We start from the raw sequence: 23,760 nt of genomic DNA on the forward strand, positions 1-23,760 counted from the left end.
TTACTCGGGGGAGGGTATAAACACTACACAGGGGTATTATCTACACTGTCGTCTTCGTCTGAAGACTCTGGATCTTCTCTATGCCAAGTTCTCGGTGCTCTCGTGGCCTCACGACGAATCCTTCGAAAAGCTGAGTCTACCCCGGCCACAGGCCAGCCAAAACACAGTTCCACTGGGGGCACCGCCGTGGAGACCGTCAACCACAACTCCAGCAGACAGCTGGCAAGTTCCGGATCAGCAACGCTGGTCAGGCCACTCCACGAGCGATACTAGGGTAACGCCCTAGTCAGGAGCCTCGTGTGATACCACAGATCACTCTCCTGTCCACAATACCCCAGTGGTTAAGCGTCTCCACCAGTCAGTCCCGGGTATGACAATCCTCAACTGCCGCTTCACAGGCAGGGTAACACCACAGTGTTCATCCGGGAGGCGACTCACAGCTGCTGCAGCAAAACACTTGGTGTCGAGACGGCTGCCTTGGGTAGACTGACTCAACTTCCCTTACAGCAGTCCCAGGTCGACTCTGTAAGCAGACACGTCATCAATAACAGGGACACACTAAAGCACCTCACTTACAGGCTCAGACCCAAACGCCCACCTATCCACTCCATAGATGGCGTTGTCGTCTGAGCACCACCTCACCAGAGGTCAGCAGCGGCTGTGTTGTGAGCTGAACAGGACTGGAAACTGGCCCTCGTGGCCAGTACACCTCGTCCTCACCAGGTGTCGTCGTCCATTTGGAGGAGGTTTCGGGAGCTGACCCACAGATGGCGTGGTCGTCACTGCTCCAGGCTCGGACGCTGGATTCGGGTCCGTAACATCATTGACTGTGGTTTCTTGAGTGCGGAACGACACATAGCACGAAAATGACCTAGTTTTCCACACTCATAGCACTTCTTACCTTGAGCAGGACAAACATTATCTTGGTGTGGGTAGTCTCCTCCACAATTGTAACATTTATTGTTGACACCCTCTGATGTGAGTCGTTGTGACTGCTTGAGTCTTGTTCCATGACTCCAGGTGTGATGTGGTTCTCGGCTCAATTTACTGTTAGGTTTGGCATGATATCTTCTTTGATCACGGTGTCCTCCCTGAACCTTACGTACCTCATCACTGTTAGTAACAGTGGCAGAACCGTTATTGGCACTGCACTCCATGACACGAGCATCACGTGCAGCATCTTCCATTCGACGAGCAATATCCAGTATCTTGGTAAGAGAACTTTCATCATCATCAAGTTCTAGAGCTCTTCGATGGAGACGTGTTGATGTGCATGTTTCAATTATTTGCTGTTTGATTTCTTTGTCAACATCAGCAAACTCACAATGGGTTGCTAAACCCTGCAGACGTGTGTGGTATTGATCCACAGTTTCATTAGAGAGTTGTATGGCTCTCCTGAAATGCATAAATTTCCATTGCAGTATTTTGCCTTGGTTTGAAATGCGCTGTTAGTTTGGCTTTGGTAGTGTCATAATCTTTGGCACCACCAGTGTCTTTCAGTGTTTCAAAGATGTTTCAAACTCTATCACCTGCATAATGAAGTAGAAAGGCACGCTTTCTTTCAGCACTTTTGATGTCTGAAACTATCAACAAATTTTCAAACCTTTTAAGCCATTTGATCCACCTCTGTGACAGGTTTGTCTGGTCACAGTCAGGATCAAATGCAGGAAACTGAGGTATATTTGCCATTTTTTACTGAATATAAGTAAACTTATCACTTAAAATGTTCCTCAGAATACTAAACACTTACTGCACTGTATATGCTAGTTAAGAATTCACTGTAATTACTTTAATTTTGCAAAGCACACAAGCATTTTAATGCAAAAGTTCACAGCAGAGCACAATACAGCAGCAACTGACTTCTTACCTAGCCCTTGTGTACATGTGCTGTTCCTACTCACAGCAGCACAGCAGTTGGTGCAGCAGTTGGTACAGTAGTTGGCAGCAGTTGGTACAGCAGTCAGTTCACTGCATGAAGAATTGTAGCACAGAGCGCGTTTCGTATACAAAATATCGGGTTTTGTATACAGCATCAAAGCGTCGTTTCGTACACTGCGTCGGCAGATTCCTCAGTACACAGCTTCTTCAGTCAGCACAGCTTGGGTTGCACACAGCATTGGTTAGCACACAGCATTGGTTAGCACACAGCATCGGTTAGCATACAGCATCGGGTATGGTGCTCACAGCTTCTCTTCCTCCTCCAGACAGAATGCTTCTCCCTTGTGTTTGAAGCTCAAGAAATACCTGCGTTCACAGTTCATCCTCATCGCCAATGTGGTGTTTGTGTGTTGCTGAGGAAGTCTTGGTTGTAGGGTTGATATAAAGTCATTGCTTGGTTACTGACTTTAATACTTATTATGATACATGACTAGTAGCTTCCAAGCTGGTAGCGTCCTGTACGCTCTTGTTTACCTTCTCTACTCTGGCGTCTCAGCCGCCGTACATAGAAAACGGATGGTACCATTTTCTGTGAACATGACAGGTATGAGGAAGCAGGAATTCATACAGTTGAGGAAGCTAACAGCAGTAGGGTGTTCAGGCTCGCAGAGGTCAATATTAAAGTCCCCTGCGATAATTAAATGGTTTTTGTTCAGTCTGTTATCTAGTATTAGATTTCTAAGGTTTGAGTTGAATTCGGACACATCAGTGTTAGGAATTATATAGACTGCACCCACAGTCAGGACAGACTCAGCACCCTTGACTCTGAAACTGCCGAAGATATACTCCCCACAGCAGTCTATAGTTCTAATTACTTTTAAGCATGTTAGTTCTTGGTGGTAGTAAAGAGCAATACCACCACCTCTCTGAATTTGACGACAGTTGTGAATTGCCGAGTAGTTAGGCATGTTAAAGAGTTGAGTACTATCTTCTTTCAACCACGTTTCAGTAAGTATAATAAAAGAGAATTTGTTGTCAATAGTTTCAATCAAGGCACTAACATCATCGAATGGTTTACCTAGGGATCTAACGTTCAAGTTGATTACAGAGATATTGTGATTATGTGTAAATACATTGTTTACATCATGTGCTGTAAAATATCTGCAATTTTGATCATTGAAGTGATGATTGTCATAGATAGTGGATAAGAAGTTTAGTTCTGGGTCTATACTTGTCTGCATAAAACGGCTGGTTGTAGGAAAACAAGGCAAGAATGGCTATTACAAAATAGAATTTTGATATAAAAGGGGGAAAAATATATAAACAAGCCTATACAAAACAAACATAAAATGAACAAAAAGAAAAGAAAAAATGAGGTAGCTTACAGGTACTCTCAGGTACACTGTAAGTAATAATTTGCATTTAAAGACACAGGCAAAGCCAGGGGTACAATGGAGTAAGGGAGTATGGCGAGGCTAGGCAACCTAGGTAATAAATGAAATCAAAGAAAAAAGTTGAATAATAAACATAGGCAAATTTAAGCTAAAGATTATTAACTATAAGTAGTTTAGTTATGATCGTATAATTAATAAGACCTTAAGAAATATTAAAGTACTCAGTTAATTAAGTCCAATAAATGACTAGTAAATAGTAAATTAAAAATTAATTTAAAAAGTGTAACAGAGACTTAGGATACCTAGCCCGCAATAGGTGACAAGGGGGTTAATTATGTTGACTCATTGGGAGTGATAATAAGGTGAGACAAACCACATTGGATGAGGAAAGTGTTGAGGTTATCCTCATTAGCAATTGTAAACATTTTACCTACTGAAGTCTTTCTCACTTTATTCAAGCCATCTCTGACGAAACACTGTTGAATCGCATCTGGGTTTTGATGACGGATTTGACGCAGGCGGTGGAGGAGTTGCTGTCTTTTTCTAGTCAAACACTCGTTGATGTAGATTCCCTGTCGTTGGGATGCAGCTGTCCGGACAATATGTAATTTCGTGGACTGGGAAGCCAGCTTCAGGCGAATTTTCCGCTGGTTTTGTCCTGATGGGTTCTTTTTGCCTACTCTGTAGGCAGCAATAATGTCTGCTTTGTTTAGAGTGACCTGCAATTGATTTTTTAAGAGATCCTGAACAATTTCAATACACTTTTTACCTTCGCTTTCTACTGGAATATCTTGGGACGACACAACTACAGAGTCAAGCAGTTTATGCTGATCTTGTTCATCCTGGGTGACGGAACGTTGGGCGGATAATGTACTGGTACAAGCAGTCATTTTGCTGAGAGCTTCCTCTTGTTTTATTATGGCTTCATCAGATTTCAGGCGAATGTTTTCCTCACGGAGACCATTCAAGTCATGCTGGAGTTGATCTTGGCTAGCCATTATGTTTCTAATATCCTCGTGGAGTAGGGTTATTTCTTGTTGTTGTTGATGGAGGTTCACACAGTTTGCTTGATTTTCAGTTTGAAGACTCATGATGATCGCATTTTGAGTCTCAAGGACTGAGCACAACTTTTTGAACCACTAATTATCAGCCCAGTTAGGAAAATCCAGTGAGGGACCAGTAGCACGCTTGAATTTCGTAAACTGGGATGTAAGAGTGGTAATAGGAGAGGATTTTTTTTTTCTTCTACCACAGACGTGGCCACACATTTACAATGCTAACCAGCATATATACATTTTCTTCTGTCCTCCATGGACAGGGTTAGAGAAGTGTTAAACATATAATTCAAGGGTTTATTGAACACTCAACCACAGAAGGTGATTCGGTGCTTTTAAAATGCTAAGCTAACCTACATGCGTAAATACATAGATACACAGATTTACGTATGCCCTACATAAAGTGTTAGATGCGTCTTTTACATAGTGTCATTAATGTACATTCACAAAGGTGAAATGTAATTCTGATCAGCTTCCATATATACTTTATACCCATACATATACATACACACACACACACATATACATACATATATACACACACACATGCATTCACATACATTTGTCTCATTTACTCTGACAGGGTGAGGTAGATGATAAAGAAAGTAGTGTGCAATTAAGCACTTAATCACTGAAGGTGATGAAGGTGCTTTTACAAGCTCAGGTTATATAGTTACATCATATATATACATTGTATGATTGATATATTACATGGTCAATCTTGGATACAAGTCCAATATATCATCAAGTGTTCCAGTACTCATATAGTAACTACAGAGTTCAGCATACCTTAGCCCAGGAGGGCGAAAGTCAGTCAGTATGGGACTTCTACAATATAATGTTCAAGAGAGTGCATGTTTTCTCTTTCACAAAGTTGACACATTGTGTACTCGACATTTGGGTTTTGAGAAAGCTGCCAGATACGTCTATATCCCAGGCGTATTCTGGCCACTATAACATCACATTGCCGGGTTCTTGTTCTATTAGTCCCATATGTGAATGTCTCCTCACGATATCTATCATAATATTTAATGCTACAACTTTCAGGTCTTTGAGAATTTGTTAGGTCGGTGAGATTTTCATTAGATATTTGTTTAAGTATTCTCTTTGTCACTGCTAATGAAACACCCATATCAATTTCTACCACTGGTTTTCTGCAGACTGACTTAGCAAGCATATTAACAGTGTCATGCCTTGAGATGCCAACATGTGATGGTATCCATAGGAATTTAATCTCAAATCTGTTTTCTTTGGCAGCTAAAACATTTATTCGAATATCACTGACTATTTTCTGGGTGTCACTACTATGTGCGTTCAATGCCAGGAGTGCACTCTGCGAGTCACAGTATATAAGTCCACTGCCTTTGTCTTTTAAAAATTCAGTGGCAAGGTATATGCCTGCAAGTTCGGTTTGAGTCGTACTTGCCCAGTCATTGACGCGCTTCATTGCTGTATGTACGAGAGAAGATTGTTCAAATATATTTCATGCACATCCGGTACATCGTCCACCTTCTTCTACAGAGCCGTCGGTGTAGCATTGATAAACATCGTTACCCATACTCTGATTACTTTCAGTGATGCTTTTCAGTGTTAACTGTTTTAATAATGTAGTGTGCACACTATCTTTCTTGGACGCATTTACAAAATCAACTAATAGATCCCAGTTATCCCATGGAGTAATTGGCTAATTAATCATTAGTTGAGTTGGGTACATATTTAATATTTTGATGAAGTTGGCTACCTTGTAGAACCAATATACATAATCAGATTTCGTTCTTCTTCTATAGACCTCAGGTGAGTGCAGCATATTAGAAAGTTTAGCTTGAAACTTCATGTGTTGTCTAGATCTACTCAATGCCTTCACGCCGAAAACTGTGCTAATAGACAAAATTCTCTCACTTATGGTAGGTAATTTTAACTCTGCTCTCATATTAACTATTCTCGTGGACTTTGGAGCCCCAAGGATAAGACGCATAGCTTCATTTTGCAAGGTTTCAAGAGATTTCAGCTCTTTGTCAGTATACAGTGTGAGATGTAGAGCATTGTAGTCAATCACAGAGCGTATAAATGATACATAAAACATTCTAGCAAGTCTCACGTTAAGTCCATGATTGACACCAACAAGGACCCGCAAGGGCTTTAATCTCTCCCAAAGTCTCCTCTTGAGAAAAGAAAGGTACCCAGGGTCGTTAATGGGGACACCAAGGTATCTGTAAGACTCGCAGTTCTCAAGTGCTCGCCCATCTATATGATAATTGGCTGGTGGAATACCACATGGAATGAGGGCACGAGTTTTCTGTACAGAGATAAGGAGGCCTCATTCTTCAGCTCTAGTAGCAAAAGCGTCGAGCAGAACTTGCATTCTAGGCTCGGTGGCAGCCTGTAAACATATATCATCAGCATAACAAATGACAGTGTCTTCATTATCAGTTGGAAGATCTTTAATAAGTTTATGCATCAGAACGTTGAACAACAAGGGGCTGAGGACCCCTCCTTGTGGAGTTCCCAGTTCAAAGTGTTTGCTCTCTGCGCTTTTAACACCATTAAACAAAACATATGCTGTTCGATTAGACAAATAGCCCTTTATCCATTTCAGTAATTTTCCTTGTATTCCCAGCTCGGCAAGCTGTTCCAGTATGATTTCTCTGTTTGCTGTATCAAAAGCTGCTGCTAGGTTGATGAAGACTGTTTGAGGGGAAGCTTCAATATGTGCGAAGTACTCAGCAAAACAGTATTGTGTACTGAGCCCAGGCATAAATCCAAACAGTTGGGGTGACAGGTGCCCCTGTATACGATACATGAGCCGGTTAAGAACAATACGTTCAAGCACTTTGCAAACACACGATGTTAGAGATATGGGTCTATAATTATCTGAGTGTGGTTTGGGGATGGGAACAATGACACTCTTTGTCCAAGCATCAGGTAATACTCCTTCACTTAAACTCATTCTGTACAACACTAATAATGGATTACCTGGTACGTGTGAGACTAATCTCAGTAGACTGTAAGTAATACCATCCTCTCCAGGAGCAGTTGATTTTCCCATCTTTAGTGCATGATGGATGCCTTGTTGGGGGCTTTGTTGCTCTTATTTACCTGCACAGTCTTGTTCCTGGGGAGACATGATAGGTCGAGGATGACTGGAGTATATGTTGTGGTGGAAACTTGCGTCAGGCAGCGCGGTGATGGGCAGAGGCGGGCAGCATGCACTGGTACTCACCGCCAGAGAGGATTGTTTTGAATTTAGTTTGCGATGAAATGAGTCGATTTGGGTTGGTTACTTTGATTGTGCTATGACATGCTTGGACTCCATGTACTTAGCTGCCTGTGGGTGGCGGTCTACATCATCTAAAGGTATGCATCTATATGGAATGCACTAAGCTGTGATGTGGTGGAGGCTGACTCCATACACAGTTACAAATGTAGATATGATAGAGCCCAGTAGGCTCAGGAATCTGTACACCTGTTGATTGACAGTTGTGAGACAGGACCAAAGATCCGAAGCTCAACCCCCGCAAGCACAACAAGTTGAGTACAGTTTGGCACCAATGCATGTTCTGTGATAAGAAACACTTGTTCACTGAGAATTATACTACTGTATATGTAATGTAGTATTGCCAAGTAAAACTTATGTATATATGATTTATATTGTATTTTTTTAAATAAAGATAAAGAAAAATGAATAATATTGCATGCTCCCACGACGGCAACACCAACTGTTCTCATGAGATAAACACCCCGTACAGTGTTGCCAATGTCTGGTACACTACACCCCGTACAGTGTTGCCAATGTCTGGTACACTACACCCCGTACAGTGTTGCCAATGTCTGGTACACTACACCCCGTACAGTGTTGCCAATGTCTGGTACACTACTCCCCGTACAGTGTTGCCAATGTCTGGTACACTACACCCCGTACAGTGTTGCCAATGTCTGGTACACTACACCCCGTACAGTGTTGCCAATGTCTGGTACACTACACCCCGTACAGTGTTGCCAATGTTAGGTACACTACACCCCGTACAGTGTTGCCAATGTCTGGTACACTACACCCCGTACAGTGTTGCCAATGTTAGGTACACTACACCCCGTACAGTGTTGCCAATGTCTGGTACACTACACCCCGTACAGTGTTGCCAATGTTAGGTACACTACACCCCGTACAGTGTTGCCAATGTTAGGTACACTACACCCCGTACAGTGTTGCCAGTGTCAGGTACACTACACCCCGTACAGTGTTGCCAATGTCTGGTACACTACTCCCCGTACAGTGTTGCCAATGTCTAGTACACTACACCCCGTACAGTGTTGCCAATGTCTGGTACACTACACCCCGTACAGTGTTGCCAATGTCTGGTACACTACACCCCGTACAGTGTTGCCAATGTCTGGTACACTACACCCCGTACAGTGTTGCCAATGTCTGGTACACTACACCCCGTACAGTGTTGCCAGTGTCAGGTACACTACACCCCGTACAGTGTTGCCAATGTCTGGCACACTACACCCCGTACAGTGTTGCCAATGTCTGGTACACTACACCCCGTACAGTGTTGCCAATGTCTGGTACACTACACCCCGTACAGTGTTGCCAATGTCTGGTACACTACACCCCGTACAGTGTTGCCAGTGTCAGGTACACTACACCCCGTACAGTGTTGCCAATGTCTGGCACACTACACCCCGTACAGTGTTGCCAATGTCTGGTACACTACACCCCGTACAGTGTTGCCAATGTCTGGCACACTACACCCCGTACAGTGTTGCCAATGTCTGGTACACTACACCCCGTACAGTGTTGCCAATGTCTGGCACACTACACCCCGTACAGTGTTGCCAATGTCTGGTACACTACACCCCGTACAGTGTTGCCAATGTCTAGTACACTACACCCCGTACAGTGTTGCCAATGTCTGGTACACTACACCCCGTACAGTGTTGCCAATGTCTGGTACACTACACCCCGTACAGTGTTGCCAATGTCTGGTACACTACACCCCGTACAGTGTTGCCAATGTCTGGTACACTACACCCCGTACAGTGTTGCCAATGTTAGGTACACTACACCCCGTACAGTGTTGCCAATGTCTGGTACACTACACCCCGTACAGTGTTGCCAATGTCTAGTACACTACACCCCGTACAGTGTTGCCAATGTCTGGTACACTACACCCCGTACAGTGTTGCCAATGTCTGGTACACTACACCCCGTACAGTGTTGCCAGTGTCAGGTACACTACACTCCGTACAGTGTTGCCAGTGTCAGGTACACTACACCCCGTACAGTGTTGCCAATGTCTGGTACACTACACCCCGTACAGTGTTGCCAATGTCTGGTACACTACACCCCGTACAGTGTTGCCAATGTCTAGTACACTACACCCCGTACAGTGTTGCCAATGTCTGGTACACTACACCCCGTACAGTGTTGCCAATGTCTGGTACACTACACCCCGTACAGTGTTGCCAATGTCTGGTACACTACACCCCGTACAGTGTTGCCAATGTCAGGTACACTACACCCCGTACAGTGTTGCCAATGTATGGTACATTACACCCCGTACAGTGTTGCCAATGTCTGGTACACTACACCCCGTACAGTGTTGCCAGTGTCAGGTACACTACACCCCGTACAGTGTTGCCAGTGTCTGGTACACTACACCCCGTACAGTGTTGCCAATGTCTGGTACACTACACCCCGTACAGTGTTGCCAGTGTCAGGTACACTACACCCCGTACAGTGTTGCCAGTGTCAGGTACACTACACCCCGTACAGTGTTGCCAGTGTCTGGTACACTACACCCCGTACAGTGTTGCCAGTGTCAGGTACACTACACCCCGTACAGTGTTGCCAATGTCTGGTACACTACACCCCGTACAGTGTTGCCAGTGTCTGGTACACTACACCCCGTACAGTGTTGCCAGTGTCTGGTACACTACACCCCGTACAGTGTTGCCAGTGTCAGGTACACTACACCCCGTACAGTGTTGCCAGTGTCAGGTACACTACACCCCGTACAGTGTTGCCAGTGTCTGGTACACTACACCCCGTACAGTGTTGCCAGTGTCTGGTACACTACACCCCGTACAGTGTTGCCAGTGTCAGGTACACTACACCCCGTACAGTGTGGACAGTGTCTGGTACACTACACCCCGTACAGTGCGGACAATGTCTGGTACACTACACCCCGTACAGTGCGGACAGTGTCTGATACACTACACCCCGTACAGTGCGGACAGTGTCTGGTACACTACACCCCGTACAGTGCGGACAGTGTCTGGTACACTACACCCCGTACAGTGCGGACAGTGTACACTGGTACACTACACCCCGTACAGTGTTGCCAGTGTCTGGTACACTACACCCCGTACAGTGTTGCCAGTGTCAGGTACACTACACCCCGTACAGTGTTGCCAGTGTCAGGTACACTACACCCCGTACAGTGTTGCCAATGTCTGGTACACTACACCCCGTACAGTGTTGCCAATGTCTGGTACACTACACCCCGTACAGTGTTGCCAATGTCTAGTACACTACACCCCGTACAGTGTTGCCAATGTCTGGTACACTACACCCCGTACAGTGTTGCCAATGTCTGGTACACTACACCCCGTACAGTGTTGCCAATGTCTGGTACACTACACCCCGTACAGTGTTGCCAATGTCAGGTACACTACACCCCGTACAGTGTTGCCAATGTCTGGTACATTACACCCCGTGCAGTGTTGCCAATGTCTGGTACACTACACCCCGTACAGTGTTGCCAGTGTCAGGTACACTACACCCCGTACAGTGTTGCCAGTGTCTGGTACACTACACCCCGTACAGTGTTGCCAATGTCTGGTACACTACACCCCGTACAGTGTTGCCAGTGTCAGGTACACTACACCCCGTACAGTGTTGCCAGTGTCAGGTACACTACACCCCGTACAGTGTTGCCAGTGTCAGGTACACTACACCCCGTACAGTGTTGCCAGTGTCAGGTACACTACACCCCGTACAGTGTTGCCAGTGTCTGGTACACTACACCCCGTACAGTGTTGCCAGTGTCTGGTACACTACACCCCGTACAGTGTTGCCAGTGTCAGGTACACTACACCCCGTACAGTGTGGACAGTGTCTGGTACACTACACCCCGTACAGTGCGGACAATGTCTGGTACACTACACCCCGTACAGTGCGGACAGTGTCTGATACACTACACCCCGTACAGTGCGGACAGTGTCTGGTACACTACACCCCGTACAGTGCGGACAGTGTCTGGTACACTACACCCCGTACAGTGCGGACAGTGTACACTGGTACACTACACCCCGTACAGTGTTGCCAGTGTCTGGTACACTACACCCCGTACAGTGTTGCCAGTGTCTGGTACACTACACCCCGTACAGTGTTGCCAGTGTCTGGTACACTACACCCCGTACAGTGTTGCCAGTGTCTGGTACACTACACCCGTACAGTGTTGCCAGTGTCAGGTACACTACACCCCGTACAGTGTTGCCAGTGTCTGGTACACTACACCCCGTACAGTGTTGCCAGTGTCAGGTACACTACACCCCGTACAGTGCGGACAGTGTCTGGTACACTACACCCCGTACAGTGTGGACAGTGTCTGGTACACTGCACCCCGTACAGTGCGGACAGTGTCTGGTACACTACACCCCGTACAGTGCGGACAGTGTCAGGTACACTACACCCCGTACAGTGTGGACAATGTCTGGTACACTACACCCCGTACAGTGTTGCCAATGTCTGGTACACCACACCCCGTACAGTGTTGCCAGTGTCTGGTACACTACACCCCGTACAGTGTTGCCAGTGTCAGGTACACTACACCCCGTACAGTGTTGCCAGTGTCTGGTACACTACACCCCGTACAGTGTTGCCAGTGTCAGGTACACTACACCCCGTACAGTGCGGACAGTGTCTGGTACACTACACCCCGTACAGTGCGGACAGTGTCTGGTACACTACACCCCGTACAGTGCGGACAGTGTCTGGTACATTACACCCCGTACAGTGCGGACAGTGTCTGGTACACTACACCCCGTACAGTGCGGACAATGTCTGGTACACTACACCCCGTACAGTGCGGACAGTGTCTGGTACACTACACCCCGTACAGTGCGGACAGTGTACACTGGTACACTACACCCCGTACAGTGTTGCCAGTGTCTGGTACACTACACCCCGTACAGTGTTGCCAGTGTCTGGTACACTACACCCCGTACAGTGTTGCCAGTGTCAGGTACACTACACCCTGTACAGTGCGGACAGTGTCTGGTACACTACACCCCGTACAGTGCGGACAATGTCTGGTACACTACACCCCGTACAGTGCGGACAGTGTCTGGTACACTACACCCCGTACAGTGCGGACAATGTCTGGTACACTACACCCCGTACAGTGCGGACAGTGTCTGGTACATTACACCCCGTACAGTGCGGACAGTGTACACTGGTACACTACACCCCGTACAGTGTGGACAGTGTCTAGTACACTACACCCTGTACAGTGCGGACAGTGTCTGGTACACTACACCCCGTACAGTGTGGACAGTGTCTAGTACACTACACCCTGTACAGTGCGGACAGTGTCTGGTACACTACACCCCGTACAGTGCGGACAGTGTCTAGTACACTACACCCCGTACAGTGCGGACAGTGTCTAGTACACTACACCCCGTACAGTGCGGACAGTGTCTGGTACACTACACCCCGTACAGTGCGGACAGTGTCTGGTACACTACACCCCGTACAGTGCGGACAGTGTCTGGTACACTACACCCCGTACAGTGCGGACAGTGTCTGGTACACTACACCCCGTACAGTGCGCACAGTGTCTGGTACACTACACCCCGTACAGTGCGGACAGTGTCTAGTACACTACACCCCGTACAGTGTGGACAGTGTCTGGTACACTACACCCCGTACAGTGCGGACAGTGTCTGGTACACTACACCCCGTACAGTGCGGACAGTGTCTGGTACACTACACCCCGTACAGTGTGGACAGTGTCTGGTACACTACACCCCGTACAGTGCGGACAGTGCCTGGTACACTACACCCCGTACAGTGCGGACAGTGTCTAGTACACTACACCCCGTACAGTGTGGACAGTGTCTGGTACACTACACCCCGTACAGTGCGGACAGTGTCTGGTACACTACACCCCGTACAGTGTGGACAGTGTCTGGTACACTACACCCCGTACAGTGTTGCCAGTGTCTAGTACACTACACCCCGTACAGTGTGGACAGTGTCTGGTACACTACACCCCGTACAGTGCGGACAGTGTCTGGTACACTACACCCCGTACAGTGCGAACAGTGTCTAGTACACTACACCCCGTACAGTGCGGACAGTGTCTGGTACACTACACCCCGTACAGTGTGGACAGTGTCTGGTACATTACACCCCGTACAGTGCGGACAGTGTCTGGTACACTACACCCCGTACAGTGCGGACAGTGTACACTAGTACACTACACCCCGGACAGTGCGGACAGTGTACACTGGTATACTACACCCCGTACAGTGCGGACAGTGTACACTGGTATACTACACCCCGTACAGTGCGGACAGTGTACACTGGTATACTACACCCCGTACAGTGCGGACAGTGTACACTGGTATACTACACCCCGTACAGTGCGGACAGTGTACACTGGTATACTACACCTCGTACAGTGCGGACAGTGTACACTGGTATACTACACCCCGTACAGTGCGGACAGTGTACACTGGTATACTACACCCCGTACAGTGCGGACAGTGTACACTGGTATACTACACCCCGTACAGTGTGGACAGTGTCTGGTACACTACACCCCGTACAGTGCGGACAGTGTCTGGTACACTACACCCCGTACAGTGCGGACAGTGTCTGGTACACTACACCCCGTACAGTGTGGACAGTGTCTGGTACACTACACCCCGTACAGTGCGGACAGTGCCTGGTACACTACACCCCGTACAGTGCGGACAGTGTCTAGTACACTACACCCCGTACAGTGCGGACAGTGTCTGGTACACTACACCCCGTACAGTGTGGACAGTGTCTGGTACATTACACCCCGTACAGTGCGGACAGTGTCTGGTACATTACACCCCGTACAGTGCGGACAGTGTCTGGTACACTACACCCCGTACAGTGCGGACAGTGTCTGGTACATTACACCCCGTACAGTGCGGACAGTGTACACTGGTACACTACACCCCGTACAGTGCGGACAGTGTACACTGGTACACTACACCCCGTACAGTGCGGACAGTGTACACTGGTACACTACACCCCGTACAGTGTACACTGGTACACTACACCCCGTACAGTGCGGACAGTGTACACTGGTACACTACACCACGTACAGTGCGGACAGTGTACACTGGTACACTACACCCCGTACAGTGCGGACAGTGTACACTGGTACACTACACCCCGTACAGTGCGGACAGTGTACACTGGTACACTACACCCCGTACAGTGCGGACAGTGTCTGGTACACTACACCCCGTACAGTGCGGACAGTGTACACTGGTACACTACACCCCGGACAGTGCGGACAGTGTCTGGTACACTACACCCCGTACAGTGCGGACAGTGTCTGGTACACTACACCCCGTACAGTGCGGACAGTGTCTGGTACACTACACCCCGTACAGTGCGGACAGTGTACACTGGTACACTACACCCCGTACAGTGCGGACAGTGTCCTGGTACACTACACCCCGTACAGTGCGGACAGTGTACACTGGTACACTACACCCCGTACAGTGCGGACAGTGTCTGGTACACTACACCCCGTACAGTGCGGACAGTGTACACTGGTACACTACACCCCGGACAGTGCGGACAGTGTCTGGTACACTACACCCCGTACAGTGCGGACAGTGTCTGGTACACTACACCCCGTACAGTGCGGACAGTGTCTGGTACACTACACCCCGTACAGTGCGGACAGTGTACACTGGTACACTACACCCCGTACAGTGCGGACAGTGTCTGGTACACTACACCCCGTACAGTGCGGACAGTGTCTGGTACACTACACCCCGTACAGTGCGGACAGTGTCTGGTACACTACACCCCGTACAGTGCGGACAGTGTACACTGGTACACTACACCCCGTACAGTGCGGACAGTGTCTGGTACACTACACCCCGTACAGTGCGGACAGTGTCTGGTACACTACACCCCGTACAGTGCGGACAGTGTACACTGGTACACTACACCCCGTACAGTGCGGACAGTGTACCTGGTACACTACACCCCGTACAGTGCGGACAGTGTCTGGTACACTACACCCCGTACAGTGCGGACAGTGTCTGGTACACTACACCCCGTACAGTGCGGACAGTGTACACTGGTACACTACACCCCGTACAGTGCGGACAGTGTACCTGGTACACTACACCCCGTACAGTGCGGACAGTGTACACTGGTACACTACACCCCGTACAGTGCGGACAGTGTACACTGGTACACTACACCCCGTACAGTGCGGACAGTGTACACTGGTACACTACACCCCGTACAGTGCGGACAGTGTCTGGTATACTACACCCCGTACAGTGCGGACAGTGTCTGGTACACTACACCCCGTACAGTGCGGACAGTGTACACTGGTACACTACACCCCGTACAGTGCGGACAGTGTACACTGGTACACTACACCCCGTACAGTGCGGACAGTGTACACTGGTACACTACACCCCGTACAGTGCGGACAGTGTACACTGGTACACTACACCCCGTACAGTGCGGACAGTGTACACTGGTACACTACACCCCGTACAGTGCGGACAGTGTCTGGTACACTACACCCCGTACAGTGCGGACAGTGTCTGGTACACTACACCCCGTACAGTGCGGACAGTGTACACTGGTACACTACACCCCGTACAGTGCGGACAGTGTACACTGGTACACTACACCCCGTACAGTGCGGACAGTGTCTGGTACACTACACCCCGTACAGTGCGGACAGTGTACACTGGTACACTACACCCCGTACAGTGCGGACAGTGTACACTGGTACACTACACCCCGTACAGTGCGGACAGTGTCTGGTACACTACACCCCGTACAGTGCGGACAGTGTCTGGTACACTACACCCCGTACAGTGCGGACAGTGTACACTGGTACACTACACCCCGTACAGTGCGGACAGTGTACACTGGTACACTACACCCCGTACAGTGCGGACAGTGTACACTGGTACACTACACCCCGTACAGTGCGGACAGTGTACACTGGTACACTACACCCCGTACAGTGCGGACAGTGTCTGGTACACTACACCCCGTACAGTGCGGACAGTGTCTGGTACACTACACCCCGTACAGTGCGGACAGTGTCTGGTACACTACACCCCGTACAGTGCGGACAGTGTCTGGTACACTACACCCCGTACAGTGCGGACAGTGTCTGGTACACTACACCCCGTACAGTGCGGACAGTGTCTGGTACACTACACCCCGTACAGTGCGGACAGTGTCTGGTACACTACACCCCGTACAGTGCGGACAGTGTCTGGTACACTACACCCCGTACAGTGCGGACAGTGTCTGGTACACTACACCCCGTACAGTGCGGACAGTGTCTGGTACACTACACCCCGTACAGTGCGGACAGTGTCTGGTACACTACACCCCGTACAGTGCGGACAGTGTCTGGTACACTACACCCCGTACAGTGCGGACAGTGTCTGGTACACTACACCCCGTACAGTGCGGACAGTGTCTGGTACACTACACCCCGTACAGTGCGGACAGTGTCTGGTACACTACACCCTGTACAGTGCGGACAGTGTCTGGTACACTACACCCCGTACAGTGCGGACAGTGTCTGGTACACTACACCCCGTACAGTGTGGACAGTGTCTGGTACACTACACCCCGTACAGTGCGGACAGTGTCTGGTACACTACACCCCGTACAGTGCGGACAGTGTACACTGGTACACTACACCCCGTACAGTGCGGACAGTGTACACTGGTACACTACACCCCGTACAGTGCGGACAGTGTCTGGTACACTACACCCCGTACAGTGTGGACAGTGTCTGGTACACTACACCCCGTACAGTGCGGACAGTGTCTGGTACACTACACCCCGTACAGTGCGGACAGTGTCTGGTACACTACACCCCGTACAGTGCGGACAGTGTACACTGGTACACTACACCCCGTACAGTGCGGACAGTGTCTGGTACACTACACCCCGTACAGTGCGGACAGTGTACACTGGTACACTACACCCCGGACAGTGCGGACAGTGTCTGGTACACTACACCCCGTACAGTGCGGACAGTGTCTGGTACACTACACCCCGGACAGTGCGGACAGTGTCTGGTACACTACACCCTGTACAGTGCGGACAGTGTCTGGTACACTACACCCCGTACAGTGCGGACAGTGTACACTGGTACACTACACCCCGTACAGTGTTGCCAGTGTCTGGTACACTACACCCTGTACAGTGCGGACAGTGTCTGGTACACTACACCCCGTACAGTGCGGACAGTGTACACTGGTACACTACACCCCGGACAGTGCGGACAGTGTCTGGTACACTACACCCTGTACAGTGCGGACAGTGTCTGGTACACTACACCCCGTACAGTGCGGACAGTGTACACTGGTACACTACACCCCGGACAGTGCGGACAGTGTCTGGTACACTACACCCCGTACAGTGCGGACAGTGTACACTGGTACACTACACCCCGTACAGTGCGGACAGTGTCTGGTACACTACACCCTGTACAGTGCGGACAGTGTCTGGTACACTACACCCTGTACAGTGCGGACAGTGTCTGGTACATTACACCCCGTACAGTGCGGACAGTGTCTGGTACACTACACCCTGTACAGTGCGGACAGTGTCTGGTACACTACACCCCGTACAGTGCGGACAGTGTCTGGTACACTACACCCTGTACAGTGCGGACAGTGTCTGGTACACTACACCCTGTACAGTGCGGACAGTGTCTGGTACACTACACCCCGTACAGTGCGGACAGTGTCTGGTACACTACACCCTGTACAGTGCGGACAGTGTCTGGTACACTACACCCTGTACAGTGCGGACAGTGTCTGGTACACTACACCCCGTACAGTGCGGACAGTGTCTGGTACACTACACCCTGTACAGTGCGGACAGTGTCTGGTACACTACACCCTGTACAGTGCGGACAGTGTCTGGTACACTACACCCCGTACAGTGCGGACAGTGTCTGGTACACTACACCCTGTACAGTGTGGACAGTGTCTGGTACACTACACCCCGTACAGTGCGGACAGTGTACACTGGTACACTACACCCCGTACAGTGCGGACAGTGTACACTGGTACACTACACCCCGTACAGTGCGGACAGTGTACACTGGTACACTACACCCCGGACAGTGCGGACAGTGTACACTGGTACACTACACCCCGGACAGTGCGGACAGTGTACACTGGTACACTACACCCCGTACAGTGCGGACAGTGTACACTACACAGACGCTGGTAGTTCCATATTATTTTATTATAATAAACAGAATTTGGTATAATTGGGCATATTTACTATTGTGTTGTGAAGGGGAACTAACATATAAAGCAGACTGGAGAGGTTCATAAATATGATCATATTATATTGCTCATATATCTGAGTAATGCTGCTGGTTCTTACTCGCATTAATCTACCATGTTTGATACATCTACCACAGGAGGTGAGTAAGAGCTGTGAATAAGTACACACACATGGTACTCACAGTTAGCGTAGATGAGAGAGTGTGTGTGTTGTGGTGGGAGCCGCCGGCAACACTGCGCTGCGTAGCCTCCCTACCAGCAGGTGGCGCCTCTCACAACACTCCCACAACACTGCCTCTCGTAGCCTAGTTCCAGCAGGTGGCGCCTCTCACAACCCTCCCACAACACTGCCTCTCGTAGCCTAGTTCCAGCAGGTGGCGCCTCTCACAACCTTCCCACAACACTGCCTCTCGTAGCCTAGTACCAGCAGGAGGCGCCTCTCACAACCTTCCCACAACACTGCCTCCCGTAGCCTAGTACCAGCAGGTGGCGCCTCTCACAACCCTCCCACAACACTGCCTCTCGTAGCCTAGTTCCAGCAGGTGGCGCCTCTCACAACTTTCCCACAACACTGCCTCCCGTAGCCTAGTACCAGCAGGTGGCGCCTCTCACAACCCTCCCACAACACTGCCTCTCGTAGCCTAGTACCAGCAGGTGGCGCCTCGCACAACCCTCCCACAACACTGCCTCTCGTAGCCTAGTACCAGCAGGTGGCGCCTCTCACAACCCTCCCACAACACTGCCTCTCGTAGCCTAGTTCCAGCAGGTGGCGCCTCTCACAACCCTCCCACAACACTGCCTCTCGTAGCCTAGTACCAGCAGGTGGCGCCTCTCACAACCCTCCCACAACACTGCCTCTCGTAGCCTAGTACCAGCAGGTGGCGCCTCTCACAACCCTCCCACAACACTGCCTCTCGTAGCCTAGTACCAGCAGGTGGCGCCTCTCACAACCCTCCCACAACACTGCCTCTCGTAGCCTAGTACCAGCAGGTGGCGCCTCTCACAACCCTCCCACAACACTGCCTCTCGTAGCCTAGTACCAGCAGGTGGCGCCTCTCACAACCCTCCCACAACACTGCCTCTCGTAGCCTAGTACCAGCAGGTGGCGCCTCTCACAACCCTCCCACAACACTGCCTCTCGTAGCCTAGTACCAGCAGGTGGCGCCTCCCACAACCCTCCCACAACACTGCCTCTCGTAGCCTAGTACCAGCAGGTGGCGCCTCTCACAACCCTCCCACAACACTGCCTCTCGTAGCCTAGTACCAGCAGGTGGCGCCTCTCACAACCCTCCCGCAACACACTGGCAGGAGTCTTAAGCAACACACTGGCAGGGGTCTTAAGCAACACACCGATAGGGGTCTCAAGCAACACACTGGCAGGGGTCTCCAGCAACACACTGGCAGGGGTCTCCAGCAACACACTGGCAAGGGTGTCTAGCAACACACTGGCAGGGGTCTCCAGCAACACACTGACAGGGGTCTCCAGCAACACACTGGCAAGGGTCTCCAGCAACACACTGACAGAGGTCTCCAGCAACACACTGTCAGGGGTCTCCAGCAACACACTGACAGGGGTCTCCAGCAACACACTGGCAGGGGTCTCCAGCAAGACACTGGCAGGGGTCTCAAGCAACACACTGGCAGGGGTCTCCAGCAAGACACTGGCAGAGGTCTCCAGCAACACACTAGCAGGGGTCTCCAGCAAGACACTGGCAGGGGTCTCCAGCAACACACTGGCAGGGGTCTCCAGCAACACACTGGCAGGGGTCTCCAGCAACATACTGGCAGGGGTCTCCAGCAACACACTAGCAGGGGTCTCCAGCAACACTGGCAGGGGTCTCCTGAAACACTGGCAGGGGTCTCCAGCAACACACTGGCAGGGGTCTCTAGCAAGACACTGGCAGGGGTCTCAAGCAACACACTGGCAGGGGTCTCCAGCAACATACTGGCAGGGGTCTCCAGCAACACACTGGCAGGGGTCTCCAGCAACACACTGGCAGGGGTCTCCAGCAACACACTGGCAGGGGTCTCCAGCAAGACACTGGCAGGGGTCTCAAGCAACACACTGGCAGGGGTCTCCAGCAACACACTGGCAGGGGTCTTAAGCAACACACCGATAGGGGTCTCAAGAAACACACTGGCAGGGGTCTCCAGCAACACACTGGCAAGGGTGTCTAGCAACACACTGGCAGGGGTCTCCAGCAACATACTGGCAGGGGTCTCCAGCAACACATTGGCAGGGGTCTCCAGCACCACACTGGCAGAGGTCTCCAGCAACACACTGGCAGAGATCTCCAGCAACACACTGGCAGGGGTCTCCAGCAACATACTGGCAGGGGTCTCCAGCAACATACTGGCAGGGGTCTCCAGCAACACACTGGCAGGGGTCTCCAGCAACATACTGGCAGGGGTCTCCAGCAACACACTGGCAGAGGTCTCCAGCAACACACTGGCAGGGGTCTCCAGCAACACACTGGCAGGGGTCTCCAGCAACACACTGGCAGGGGTCTCCAGCAACACACTGGCAGGGGTCTCCAGCACCACACTGGCAGGGGTCTCCAGCAACACACTGGCAGAGGTCTCCAGCAACACACTGGCAGGGGTCTCCAGCAACACACTGGCAGGGGTCTCCAGCAACACACTGGCAGGGGTCTCCAGCAACACACTGGCAGGGGTCTCCAGCAACACACTGGCAGAGGTCTCCAGCAACACACTGGCAGGGGTCTCCAGCAACACACTGGCAGGGGTCTCCAGCAACACACTGGCAGGGGTCTCCAGCACCACACTGGCAGAGGTCTCCAGCAACACACTGGCAGAGGTCTCCAGCAACACACTGGCAGGGGTCTCCAGCAACACACTGGCAGGGGTCTCCAGCAACACACTGCCAGAGGTCTCCAGCAACACACTGGCAGGGGTCTCCAGCAACACACTGGCAGGGGTCTCCAGCATCACACTGGCAGAGGTTCCAGCAACACACTGGCAGAGGTCTCCAGCAACACACTGGCAGGGGTCTCCAGCAACACACTGGCAGAGGTCTCCAGCAACACACTGGCAGAGGTCTCCAGCAACACACTGACAGGGGTCTCCAGCAACACACTGGCAGGGATCTCCAGCAACACACTGGCAGAGGTCTCCAGCAACACATTAGCAAAGGTCTCCAGGGACACACTTGCAGGGGTCTCCAGCACCACACTGGCAGAGGTCTCCAGCACCACACTGGCAGAGGTCTCCAGCAACACACTGGCAGGGGTCTCAAGCACCACACTGGCAGAGGTCTCCAGCAACACACTGGCAGAGGTCTCCAGCAACACACTGGCAGAAGTCTCGAGCAACACACTGACAGGGGTCTCCAGCAACACACTGGCAGGGGTCTCCAGCAACATACTGGCAAGTGTCTCCAGCAACACACTGGCAGGGGTCTCCAGCAACACTGGCAGGGGTCTCCAGCAACACACTGATAGGGGTCTCCAGCAACACACTGGCAGGGGTCTCCAGCAACACACTGGCAGGGGTCTCCAGCAACATACTGGCAAGTGTCTCCAGCAACACACTGGCAGGGGTCTCCAGCAACACTGGCAGGGGTCTCCAGCAACACACTGATAGGGGTCTCCAGCAACACACTGGCAGGGGTCTCCAGCAACACACTGGCAGGGGTCTCCAGCAACATACTGGCAAGTGTCTCCAGCAACACACTGGCAGGGGTCTCCAGCAACACTGGCAGGGGTCTCCAGCAACACACTGATAGGGGTCTCCAGCAACACACTGGCAGGGGTCTCCAGCAACACACTGGCAGGGGTCTCCAGCAACATACTGGCAAGTGTCTCCAGCAACACACTGGCAGGGGTCTCCAGCAACACTGGCAGGGGTCTCCAGCAACACGCTGGCAGTGGTCTCGAGCAACACACTGGCAGGGGTCTCCAGCAACACACTGGCAGAGGTCTCCAGCAACACACTGGCAGAGGTCTCCAGCAACACACTGGCAGAGGTCTCCAGCAACACACTGGCAGGGGTCTCCAGCAACACTGGCAGGGGTCTCCAGCAACACACTGGCAGGGGTCTCCAGCAAGACACTGGCAGGGGTCTCAAGCAACACACTGGCAGGGGTCTCCAGCAACACACTGGCAGAGGTCTCCAGCAACACACTGGCAGGGGTCTCCAGCAACACACTGGCAGGGGTCTCCAGCAACACACTGGCAGGGGTCTCCAGCACCACACTGGCAGAGGTCTCCAGCAACACACTGGCAGGGGTCTCCAGCAACACACTGGCAGGGGTCTCCAGCACCACACTGGCAGGGGTCTCCAGCAACACACTGGCAGAGGTCTCCAGCAACACACTGGCAGGGGTCTCCAGCAACACACTGGCAGGTGTCTCCAGCAACACACTGGCAGGGGTCTCCTGCAACACACTGGCAGGGGTCTCCAGCAACACACTGGCAGAGGTCTCCAGCAACACACTGGCAGGGGTCTCCAGCAACACACTGGCAGGGGTCTCCAGCAACACACTGGCAGGGGTCTCCAGCACCACACTGGCAGAGGTCTCCAGCAACACACTGGCAGAGGTCTCCAGCAACACACTGGCAGGGGTCTCCAGCAACACACTGGCAGGGGTCTCTAGCAACACACTGGCAGAGGTCTCCAGCAACACACTGGCAGGGGTCACCAGCAACACACTGGCAGGGGTCTCCAGCAACACACTGGCAGGGGTCTCCAGCACCACACTGGCAGAGGTCTCCAGCAACACACTGGCAGAGGTCTCCAGCAACACACTGGCAGGGGTCTCCAGCAACACACTGGCAGAGGTCTCCAGCAACACACTGGCAGAGGTCTCCAGCAACACACTGACAGGGGTCTCCAGC

The 23,760-nt window shown here is 51.1% G+C and overlaps 1 protein-coding gene across 1 annotated transcript in view; it reads right to left on the reverse strand.

Moving 5' to 3' along the window:
* The window catches only part of LOC123759289 (regucalcin), a 103,190-nt gene extending 83,951 nt beyond the window's left edge, over positions 1 to 19,239 (reverse strand). The window contains exon 1 of the mRNA XM_069334989.1: positions 19,087 to 19,239. The gene's annotated coding sequence lies outside the window, so the exon portion shown is untranslated. The remainder of the gene's footprint in view (positions 1 to 19,086) is intronic.
* Between the last annotated feature and the right edge of the window lie 4,521 nt (positions 19,240 to 23,760).

Source organism: Procambarus clarkii, chromosome 32 (genome assembly GCF_040958095.1).
Source record: "Procambarus clarkii isolate CNS0578487 chromosome 32, FALCON_Pclarkii_2.0, whole genome shotgun sequence".
Classification (NCBI taxonomy): Eukaryota; Metazoa; Arthropoda; class Malacostraca; order Decapoda; family Cambaridae; genus Procambarus; species Procambarus clarkii.